The sequence below is a fragment of the Trachurus trachurus genome (genome assembly GCF_905171665.1).
Source record: "Trachurus trachurus genome assembly, chromosome: 9".
NCBI lineage: Eukaryota > Metazoa > Chordata > Actinopteri > Carangiformes > Carangidae > Trachurus > Trachurus trachurus.
Genome location: NC_139895.1, coordinates 24621111 through 24633760, shown reverse-complemented (window position 1 = coordinate 24633760; position 12650 = coordinate 24621111). Strand labels below are relative to the sequence as shown.

The 12650-nt window shown below is 39.7% G+C and overlaps 1 protein-coding gene across 9 annotated transcripts in view; it reads left to right on the top strand.

The window, feature by feature from the left end:
* The first annotated feature begins 6772 nt into the window (after positions 1 to 6772).
* The window catches only part of mef2cb (myocyte enhancer factor 2cb), a 73485-nt gene continuing 67607 nt past the window's right edge, over positions 6773 to 12650 (top strand). For all 9 annotated transcript variants that reach the window (XM_083979418.1, XM_083979414.1, XM_083979417.1 and 6 more), the window contains exon 1: positions 6773 to 7046. The gene's annotated coding sequence lies outside the window, so the exon portion shown is untranslated. The remainder of the gene's footprint in view (positions 7047 to 12650) is intronic.

The window sequence follows — 12650 nt, the reverse complement described above, 5'->3', positions numbered from 1 at the left end:
TTATCAGGATGTGTGAACGCGCATGTGATATGGCTGGCAGGCATGAATATAAGCCCTGCGGAGTTTCTTACTCAGAGCCACCGCAAAGCAGTGAAGATTTACATCAGACAGATTACAGCAGTACCATCATGACAGCATCTAATGGAAGAAACAAGACACCTTTTAATGAACACGCTAATTTAAGAAATATCACACTGTGCTCTGAAGTATAAATCAGAAATATAAATATAATTCAGATGGAGATGCAGCAGTGGAGGAAAAACATGTCCTGACGCAGAGGGGACGTCCCACCTTATTTAGTTGTATTACTGTAAGTAGCCAAGTCAAATGTATCTTTTCCAATTGCAATTTCAATTTCCCCCTTTAAGGTTTTTCAACAGTAAAACAAAAACAAAAGCAAAATCAGTAAGTCATAGCAATAATCACTAAACCAGTGCAAGGTAATAATGGATTTAAGTGCATATCTATGAATATACAGGCTAAAAAAAACATTTTTTTCCATGCACAATTTATGTCTGTAGGTGCTCAGTCTCTATTATCTGTCTAATTCCCCGTTTGTACTTCAGAAAAACAGTTTTCCCTAAACAAGACAGATCACCACAACAGTCCAGAGTATTGTGTGTGTGTGTGTGGGGGGGGGGGGGGGGGGTTGTCCAGCAGTTCCAGCTATGATTTCCTTAAAATTCTCTCTGGATTTTTTAAATAAGTTACGACTTCCAGTCCATTGCATGCGTGGCAGTCATACAGTACATGCCACAATGAAACAACTGACATATCACTTTTTCCCCTCAGAGTTGTGTTCTGTCATCTTAAATGCAGTTGACAGAAAAGCCAGGCAACACCCTAAACCTCTGGCCTGAGACTTTGTTTTCCCTGGGCACCAAAGTACTGTACTCCCTCAGGCTTCGATCTGCTGCGAGCTGCAGGCCGTGGCTCTTTCACTGTACTTTCTCATGTCATCCATTTGACATAAGCAAGTGTTACACTCATTTGTCATCATAATCTCAACGGGTGTAGCCAAGTGTGGTACCTCAGCCTGATATCACTGTAAAACAAATACTGACAATAGCTCCTTGAAATTTACATAACTGTGAATGCTGCAAGGTGTGCGCAAGACTCATTCTGATTTATTCAAATGCCAATGAAAATTTATATTATTACTAAAACTTTCTATTCATTTCTAACCCTTTGACAAAAGATCACATGTGCCCCTCAGTGCGTGTGACTGCACTAGACCCCACAGGGCCATACTGTACTAATCAAACAAAACCTACCCTCTTTTTTGTCAGGTCACATCAGGAAATTTATCAGAAATTCTTTTAAATGTTTTTAAATTGCAGACAATATGTTATGCATTTGCTTATTTTGAGCTGAGATATGTCAAGAAAACAGCTATGTGTCCAAGTAAATAGAGAGGAAAAACTTAAAAAAAAAAAAAAAAAAAAAGATTGGCTGTTGATGGTGATAAATTAATCAGATGTTTACTAACTGAACCCTTAAATGAGCAGTCAAAAATGATATATCACTTGAAGAAAACATTGAAATAACAGGTTGGAAAACTTGAAAGAGTGTGAATCTCCAGCATGATGTGTAATAAGATGAACTGAAGAGGAAGACGGCAGATGATTTCCTCTCAGAGGATGTCAATAATGCATGAAAAAGGAAAACACAATACAAAGACATCACCAATGATTTAGTTTCTCCTCAGTCTCTACATGAAATTGTGGGTGTAGCATTGTTACACTGAAAATCATACTCCATTTTCCCCAAACTGCAAAAATAACATATTTTAACACTAAAGTAATTTTACTAAAACAGATCACACTCAACAGTTAAATGTTAAGGAAAAAAAAAAAGCGTTGACAAGAGATTTGATAATTTGGCAGTAGCCTACACATGATGATGTGAGATCATGTCTTTATCTGTCACTATGGAAAATAACTCTGATTACTCCTCTTCTTAAAATGAAAAAAAAAAAAACATAATTATTATTTAAGAGAATAACATTTTCCATTTATTTTGCATTACTGTCTTACTCACATTTCAACAGCGGATGCTTACGTGATAATTGAACAATTTATTATCAGTGTAGTTAAATGCATTGATGCTGCAAACATATCTGGTGATAGTTGTAATGCTCTGATTCATCAAGCTAAGGATGAACTCCTTATGCGTTGATGCTAAATATAGCCATACTTTGAAAAATACACTAATAGGCAATTTCTTGCTTGGCATGCTTTCAAAGGAAGTCAGGATCATATACTGAGTTAATATGGCATTATTGAACATGCTACAGTATGTAGTTAAGTTGGGTTCAAATGGCATCACAAGTTTATCACTGTCTCAGTTCCCATTGGTTAGGGTTAGGTTAGTCAAAACATCTGGCACAGAGGTTTACTAAGGGGTTAAAGCACTCAAAGAGCAATGTGAGGAGAAAATGAGAGTTAAAGCACTGAGATTTAATTGAATGATGTGGTTGCACTGTATCCACCATCAGTGATTAAAACTTGAAGCGTGAATATTAATCAAGTGCTCATTTTTGATATTGTGAGTTTGGTCCAATCTACTTGTGAATGCTTAGGAGATGTGGCTAATCAAGAAGTCATCCTATTTTTGCCCTTTCTTAGTCTTCTGCTAATATCGTTGACGCTTCCTCTAAATTTGCAGATATGGGGCTGACGTTTCAATTGGACCGCCCGTCACTTTAAAGATGGTGCCTACGGCTAGAACGCTTCTGCTGCCAGTCACAATCCTCTTATTAGTTCAGAAAGCACCACATAATACATTTTTCATTATATTTGATTATATTTATATACAGCAAACACACATTATATTGGCTATAGTTACAAGAAAAGAGCCCTCCACCCCCTTTTGCACTCCCTGGAAACAGGGAGAGAGAAACACGAGAGAGACTCATATTGAAGTTAAGGCGAACACAGAGCAGTGAGTGCAAGGGTAAGTGCTTCGCTTTGTTACCATAGCCACCTGAAAATGCTTTCTGTTTTTCTGTTGCACAAGAGAGGATGAACAGACAGGGGAACTGAAGGAAAAATATGTTTGTTTGACCATAATGTTGTTCGATTTACTTTAAGATTACAGAAACCGTGTATGAAGATTTCTCTTGTGAGATTTGAAGTTACAGTAATTCTGCATTTGAAAATGTTACAGCTTTATGTATTTCAAGACATTCAATAAAGGCAGTGTATGTGATTTATATCCTGAATGCCTCATAATAGTCACAGGACTTACATTTATTTCCTGTACAACTGTCCTTTAGGAAAAATGTCAGACTGGGCTTACAGAAGAAACAGTGTGGGATAAAGAGTTAGCCATGGCACCAGTCATAATCCACCCTTCAAAAGAGCCAGATGGAGAGGGTAAGGTTTCAGTCAAAATATTGTTTTTGGATTGAGGTGTGTACTCGCTCTCTCACTCTCGCGCTCTCTCAATCTCTCTATGTCCTTGTCTCTCTCGATCTTTCTCTCTTGTACTCTCCAGCTCTCTTTCAAACCCTCCTTCCTGCTGTCTTTTATCAGATCCTGTCACAGGGGGCCTCTTATAAAACCAACAGAGCTCATCAGGACAGAGCTCCAGAGGACCGGTTCGGTCAACCCTCGTTAATCTGCTGTGGTTCGGGGTGGGTTAAAGGCCTGGGCTGGCATTTATCAAGCACATCAGATTGGGAGTGCTCATTTAAAATCAGCACTTGAAATCCTTCTCGCTTAGAGTGTTTCGCAATGAAAATGATGGCTAAAGGGACCTGAGCAGTGGTCCTAAATCAGCAGTCTTACCCTGAGACGCTTGATAAACATACAACCCCCGGGTTTGTGTCTGGGCTGGTGGGGCTGTGGGGCAGAAAGGTATGTGCTTAGTGGTGATTGTGCGCTGCGGCCTCCCCTCATTCTCCGAGGCCGAACACACACAGAGCGACCTTGTGTGAAGCGGAGGGCTGGGCAGACACGCTGAAGTCAGCTCACGCCATGCAGTGCACTGTAGGCAAAAGTAGAAATGACCCTCCTGGGTTACACATGCAAATATTAACCAAAAAAGTAAACTTCTACCATGGTATTTTGCATTATACCATTTAAAAGGAAACGTAGAAAACCTATATGTGCATGTATTCTTACAAGTGATTCTCTTTATGATCAGCTCCAAGCCAGACTGTGGGGTTGCCCCAGACTACTGTAGAGTTGTTATAAAAGCACTCATAAATCCACCCAGAGTTACATAAACCTGTCAGTGTGTTCATTACAATAATTACTTTAATTTTCTGTTGATGATTTAATGATAAAGCAACAGAAAAAATAGAGAAAATAAAACAGAGTGAAAGGAGTTTTCAGAGGAGACGCCATGCCATGTTTCCTGTTGAGCGCCTGTCACCTCTCAGCTGACAGAACACTTTGTGTTTCACCACTGGCATAGCCCACAGTGTAGTGAGCCATAGCTGGGACACACAGGTGCACCCTATGTGACACACACTGACATGCACATGAACACACATATGTATGCGCTCTAATGAGTGAATGCACATGTGAACCCGGCTGTACAAAATTCTCACACCCAAACCAAACTGAGAATAGGGGCAGCAGTGGCTCAGGAAGTAGAGCGGGTCGTCCCATAATTAGAGGGTTGGCGGTTCTAATCCTGTTCTGTCATAGTGTCCTTGGGCAAGACACCGACCTTACCCACCTTACCTCGTGTGAATGCGTATGAATGATCATGGTGGTGGTAGGAGGGGCTGTTTGGCCCACATTGGCAGGGCAGCTGTGGCTACAGACGTAGCTCACCACAACTGGTGTGAATGTGTATGAATGAATAATGGTTTCTGTAATGTGCTTTGGGTATTGGGTATCAATAAAAAAGTGCTATATAAATGTAATCCATTATTATTATATAGACTGGCTTGTCCTCACGTGATAAGGACAGTATGTTCTCTTAAAGTTAAGCCTTCCTGAATTTTGTGGATGACAGTGAGCTACAGACCACTGTGCTGACCCTGCCACACTTTTACCCATAATATCACAGCCAGGATTCAGTCTTCTGTCCCTGCACTTAGCCCCTCCATAGCTCCACCGAATAGGGAGAAAGAGCTACAATGCCCTCTCAGAAGGCCTCAACTGGCATGGCAGTGCATTCAGAGGAAGTCTATGGCCAAAATACACAAGCCAGTTAATGAGCCCAGCACAATGTGGCTGTCTGTGTACATGAAAATGCTGTGTATTGTTCTGGCTCTGCAGCATTAAAAGCCATAACTCGGCTTTGTGTTAAAGTTACTTTGATCACAACACCGAATCTCTCCCTCATCTGGGGTTTGTCATAATTCAATTAACTCCCACCAGCATCCATCAACAGCTCCCCGCCCCCCACCCAAAAGTATTACTGAATTCCTGTCAGTGAGGTCATCGCACAAAAAAACTGGGCAGACACTGATGCTTCAATGTATAGCAGTACAGGTAGCCATGGTGACAGAAATGTCCAAAAATAAAGAGATTAGTTAATTACCTGTGCCCAGAAACATGTAAACAATACAACCAGATCGATACAAAATATATTTCACTGTCAGAGCAGTGTGAATACCTATCGCCAAGGGAACACCACTGTTTTATCTCCACTAACAGTGGATTCCCTCTTTTGGATATATTCTGGGAAAATACCAATCTATATTCTACTCATCTTACCTGTACAGTATGTCATCAATCTCAACATTAGCAAATTGGCTGATTTAAGATGGATATACAGTATAAAACACACATTTGTATCATTCAGGGTCATTATTTGCATTACATTTTAGCATCAGCTATATGAACCTGACTGGGAAATACTTTATAAAAACACATTTACATCTGTGCCACTGTAACAGAGGATATCTACCCTAACCCTAAGCTTGTTGATACTTACCTTCTACTGAATGTATCATTGAGACGGAGAAATGGCTTACAAACTTTTCGCCTGGATGCAGATGCATGATTTTTTTTATCAGATATTAAAGGAAAAAAAGACATTTCCTGAACATTGTGGTTCTTTGAAAAAAAGAAAAAGACTGTAGGCGGATTTTAGTCATAGATGTATTTAGTTAATGAGCTTATAATTACCAAATTATAGGTGTATACCACTGCACCTGGTATTTTGACATTTGACAAGATGCTATCAATGCCGGTTAATCTCTTCCAGAGGATAATTTATTTATGATTCACATAGATTACACAGATTCTGGTTATGAAAGGGGTAGCGGTATTTGCTACAACTAACTGTGTTTCATGTATTTTGCAGCTGTGATACCCTGGGTCAACAAATTAGAGAAATAATAATGTTTAAATGAGCTCTTAATCTGGGATTGTCCGCAATGCAAGTCTTAGAGATCTGCTCCATTTAATACACAGCGATATCTTTTCTTTTAAATGCCTAAAGAGAGGTTAAAGAAACGTTGTAAGTTTGTGTAAAGTATGGACATTTTACTGCAACTCCACCTGCAACAGCTCTGCAGTTGAGAAGAATGTCGTCCATACAGTTTTCAGTTGGGGACATGTGAAGGAACGAAGGGGGGGTCGGGGGTCTTTTTTTGCCACTGTGAAGATGGCAGCATTCTTTGGGGGGCAATAATCCAAGGCATATATGCCAGTGCTGACAAAGGTCTGGTGTGTGTGTGTGTGTGTGTGTGTGTGGGGAGGGGGGTGGTGTCACCGATCCCTCAGAAGGCTAAATTTACCCAAGAGTGATGGGGGCAGGTGGATTCAGCTGGGACAGAGGGCTATGCTGGTGGTAGAGGGGGGTGTTTGGAAAGAACCGGACCTGGTTTCAGTTCAGACAGCGATCGGGGGCAAACACACAACCCAAATCGAGGGTTTCTATTCAAAGCCAGCTGGTCTGGCTTTATCACATGCAGGACATTTATTTTAGATAGATTGTTGGTACTTTTTGTTTCCTTTTTGTCAACTATCTCCTTTGTTTCAATTTCTTTTTTCTAATTTTTTGAACTGTTTGATTGAGCTGTGCCTCAGCTGGTGCTGCAGGGTGTAACTTCCTGGGGAAGCAGAGAAACGGCACGGGTGAGTTTTCACAGTACACCTATTCCCTTCCTTTTTTCCCTCTCCTCTGAAACTCATTCTGTCAGTGGAAAACCTGTCTCCGCCAGGAGTTCAAACCACACTCTGCACAGTGGGTCATGACATGTTTAACAGATTAAGCCATAATTTTGATATTTGAGCTGCCCAGTTTGAACTGTTCTGAAATATATTTTGAAGTCCTGTTGCCTAATTGTGTCATTATTGCCTTGCTGAATTTAGTGAATGATGCCTTTGTCGTGCAGCCAAATACAGAAATGACTGTACCAGTATGAATAAGGCCAAAAGATACACTTAATTTGTGTTTACGCCGAGTTTTTCCTGCGCTTGACAAAGTAGAAAGACACCGGAGAAGCTCTAACACTGCTAAAGGAGGAGTAAGGTCCCAGCTGTTGCCAATCACCTCTGCGGAGTACTTGGGGAATAGCTGATTGAGGCTCCTGGAACTGTGCGTGTTTAAGTTTTTAAAGTCTACGTTTTATTTCTCCAAGGCAAGACAAATGGTTTAAGTCGCTACAGTGGAACTTTATAGTGTGTTGTTTCTCTGTTTCTAATTCTTCACAGTCAGTTTAGGTTACTGGTACTTTTAAGGGTAATTGCTTAGAACAGCTCATTGCACAATCTGGAATTATCAGTGAGGGAAAAAAGAGCATGGCCTTAACATGCTGTTTGCTTTAGAAATGACTCATTCCCTCAAGGTAGCTACCTTAGTGGCAAGTACACATTTCAGTAGCAGCATGTGTCATACGGATCAGTGTTTCAGACATATTGGACAGCCGTTTGGAACAAAGGAAAAAACTTTTTGTCATGTTAAATGAACAAAGGGGGGTTCATAGAAGACCTAAGAAAAGGTCTTTATTGTAGGGAACTTGTCCCAAAACAACCTAATGGAATTTTAGACTAAACCAAAGGCTTTGTTCAGTTTTAATGGGTGGTGAATGACTCTGTTGGATCTTTTCCTCCAACATTTAACTGTAGCTTTTGGATAGAATTAGATTTTAAAAAAAGTGTTATTCCTGAATTTCATATCCTTGTACTTTCAGTTTTTACTTGGTAGTTTTTTCCTCTTCTTTTTTTAAATTTTATTTTATTTATTTTTTTACATTTATTGTACAGTCTGCTACTGTGACTATGATAAACAGTGATGATGAAAGAGAAAACTGTCTTTTTTTAGCAAGACACAAACAAAATTGTAACAAGCCAAAATAGAGGAACTGAACGGACTGACAAAATATATAGATATAAATGGACATGCCCTCTTGTCCCTTATCTTATACCTGGGGAGTGCTACCGTCCTCTTGCTATTAACCCAAAGAGGCAGAACCTGGGAAACTTTGACCCAGTTTACAGGAACCGCTCGGTCCTCACTTATTAGCTTTTCTGCCCCCGAATTCCATGGCTTTGATGGTCAGTGGAGTTGAGGAAATGCGTTGTTTTCTTTCTCTGTAGGGTGGAGAGCACTCTTACGCAGTTGCCTCTTTGCCTTTGAAATTCACCTCATCCTGTCATTTCACCTTTACTCTGTGCTGTTAGTTTCATTGTTGCTGTTCTTTATTCAGCACCAACACTCTGGGGCGCTTGTTTATCTTCACTGGTAATGTCTGAGATATGAATATAGATGAAATCAAATTTTATTCATAGTGTGGATCCTCTTGCAATTCATGTTGTTCACAGTCAAAAAGCTTGTTCAGTTTTTAGTGAAATGTAATTCTATGCAGATATGTTTTTTTGGCTTCTGCTGATGTTCTTGTGTAAATTAATAGTAAGGTTAAGATACAGCATAAAAGTAATTTGCTGTTTGTTTTTTCTCTGTAACAGCCACTGACAGAAACATAGCAGTACTTAGGGTAGTAGTTAGTTTCCATGGTTATTTGGTAGGCACTACTCATCCAGATGCTCTTGAGTAACCAAAGATGTTACTGTAGAAAGAGCATTTCATTTTTAAAACAAATTATCACTGAACCAAGACCTATTACACATATGGAAGTAGTTTCTATTGAATGGCATGGAAAGCAAAAGTATCTTTGTTCCACTGTAATGGCTTACAGTAACAGCATAGTAATTTTGCTCTTATTTTTCCTTTTCATTCTCTTCTATCGTCTTTATTATTTAATTTTGGATGATTTCCAGCAGTAGTTTGGCCTCCTGTCTGAAAACTCTCTTTCCATCTACCCCCCTGAGCACTGTCGAGGCCAGAAAACAGTATGACGCTCCGCCGCCACTATACAACGCCTGTGCGCCGGGGCCGCCTAAATCTACAAAACACGAGTGCTGGCGCGAGGCAGCTCTTTTGATCTGCAGCTAATCTCAGTTGCCTGCCTCCCCTCTGATCATGTCTGAATAAGAATGAGTCGGGGGTGATCCTGGAGGCACAAAGAGCTTTAGACGCTGCCGCTCGTCTGCTGAGCTCCACCGTGTAACATGGGCCTGCGCCTATGGTCGCTAGGCCTCGCTATCAAACATCAGAGCTGGGGAACCCTCATTTAGACACACATTATATTCCGCTCCACTTGCTTTTCTTCACAGTGAGATGCTATCAGCTGCTTGTTGAGAGTGTGGGAGAAGTTGCACAGCCATGCTGAGTGATCTTTAATTGTCAAGGGAATTGGCTGAGGTCAACAGCTGCAGGAGGGACTTCTGCTGTGTAATGGTTACTATGGGAATTGGAAACAGTGATGACTGTAGTTTTTTGTGCTGTGGCCTAATGTTGGACATACAGGTTGGGCCCCTGTCACTCAAACACACTCAGTATTGTCAGTAAAATGGTGATCAAAAGGAAAAAAGAATAAAATAGTGGCTAGTAAAATAAAAAAAATTGACGCTTCTTCCCCTTCAACCTAGATAGATATTTGTTATCTAATCCCTGATCTGAAATCAATGAGATCCATTACTGGCTGGGAATAAAAGGATATTTTACTCAGACATTGGTCTTTCTTTTTTTCAACAAATTTAGTTTGTTATCAAATGAAATCACTTTTTTCCCTTCATCGAGAATAGAGCTGGTGGTTTCTTATGATAATCAGTTGGTTGATGATTCTTTTCAACAGCTGCAAAACCATATGATATCAAAATGATATGAGCTACAAATTTTAAAAAGCTGCATTAGTAGCACTGTTCACAGTCACAAAAAATTGCAAATACGTGTGAGGATATGAAATATGGGAGGATACCCTGCAATTCCTCCCAAACTAAGCAAACACAGATTATCATTGCCTATCATTAAGATTATTTCTCAGTGCTTTTAAGCATGCTCGATATAGAATATATTTCTGTTTTCTGAGCTGACACCACTGTGGTTAACTTTTGGTTTGGTTTAGTCACAAAACCTACTTGGTTAAAGTTAGGGAAAGATGGTGGTTTGAATTCAAGAAGAACTATCGCTTAAGTTTAGGGAGTGATTGTGGTCATGGTTAGAAAAAACCAATGTTGACAGTTATGTGAAATGGGAAACAAATAATATCAAGGTCATATGCTACATAGCATCACGCTTCCCTTGTACCCCAAATCAACAACCATCAAAATTTGCACAGCCACAAGATGTTCAAGTGGTTTTTCTGGTGAGAAGTGTGTGTAAATATAACAGCTTGGCTTGTTTATGTTGTTTGTATCATTTACATTTTCACGTGTCGATCATAGAACTTGTTCAAACGCTGGATCAATTTTGCTGCTACATATTTAACACAAGTTATGTTTCAGGCATAGCTTTTGCACCACCACTTCAGGGAACACTGGTGGTGGCACCCCTTGAATGGACACACACACACACACACACACACACACACACACACACACACACACACACACACACACACACACACACACACACACACACACACACACACACACACACACACACACACACAAACACAAACAAAAAAAACAAAACAAAACAGTAACATTCTCTTTATGGGCACAATTAGAAAAAGGGCAGCGAGAACAATGAAATAGCTGTGCCTATGTTGGAGCAGTTCATCAGGAATGACTTTCCAGCCATTGAAAAAAGGAAAAATCATTAGCAGAAGCTGGCTTTCTTTTTTCCCTCTCACATATAGCAATCTAGTAGAGACAAAGAGAACTTTGAGTCCCTGATATACAGACAAACTGTGGCAATTACACTTGCTACAGCATGGAGACAACACAGGGGGAGGAGGAGAGGAGAGAGAAGTGCCAATATCAGGGATTATAATTAAAAACAGATTAAAATAAATATTATTTGAATTTTTGCATGTGGGATGATGTTTACAAGTACTTAATATCTGTTAAAATAAATTGACCTTGCTTGAATGTTTAGATGATTACTCTAAATGAAAATGTTATTACAGTACCCTTCACATAAAGATTAAGTAGAGTTAAACTTTGTATGGTTGATACCTCCAGTTAACCCATGCGATAATCTGGTTTATTCTGTGGCTAGAGGGATGCAGAGCTCCCCTGCAGGCAGCACATATAACTACACAGCAGTGTCTAAATTCAGATCTACAATGTGCTTTTCTTACATAGCAGGTGGCACACTGACAGCATCGTTTATGACATAACATTTAAGCCATTAATGCATTTTGATTGTAAAATCAATGAGCAGTCTTGACAGTTTCATCATGTTAATTAATGTGCAGCTATCAAGTCTAAATAATCAAATAATATATGTAGTCAACAGCTGCTCTTTCTTCTAAATGTTTTTTTTGGAGGGGGGATGTTTGTCTTATGGAAGTCATTTATTATCGTTCATTAATGAACGATAATAAATGAATGGTGGCTAAGTTTGGTCTTTGAAATAAACTTGATCCATATAAAAGAAAAAAAAGTTGAACAAGTGAAACAACCTCATTTATACTCATAATAAACAACTAAATCATCTTCCTTTTCTAGTTTTTGCTGCAGCTCATGTGTCTTAACAAAATGTCAAAAAATTTACAGCATTAAGATCAGATTGAATTGTTGCAGCAGGAATCACTCTAGATGTGAGTACATATTTGTGTGCATTGGTGCGTGCGTGTCTGTACATATGCGCACACATACCGGATACATGTTGGCATTACAAAGTGAAAAGCAACAGGTCTGATCAACAGCTAGCCCATCGGCACTGTGTCCCAGCCAGTCAGTGCAGTCACAGGACCATGGGGCTTTTCCTATGATGTAACTGGAGCATCAGGCAGAACAAAGGGAGAGCTTGTTGTTCAGCTTGTGCCTCATCCATAATGCATAAAAGGTGTACAGACAGAATACTGTTGGTTAAACACGACACATGCAAATCAGCAGAGTTGTCTCTCGTTTGACACTGCACAGTAAGGGGTCGTTACATGGCCATTACAATTTTAGAAACCCCTTGGTATTATTACATACAACAAGTAACTATAAGTGACTATCTGAAGATAATATGCTCCCTAATCAAGTGCAAATATGCACATATACCACATATTATAGATACAAACATGCTTTATGATTTATATGTAGCATAGCTATCCTTGTTAAAGCAAGAGCATATAGGCAGCCTGAACATGCTGCTTTCTTTCAGAAGTAGAATTAACATGGCAATATTAGCTGCAAGCTTAAATTAGAAAGGGGACTGGCACCTTTATATTACAAAGGCTC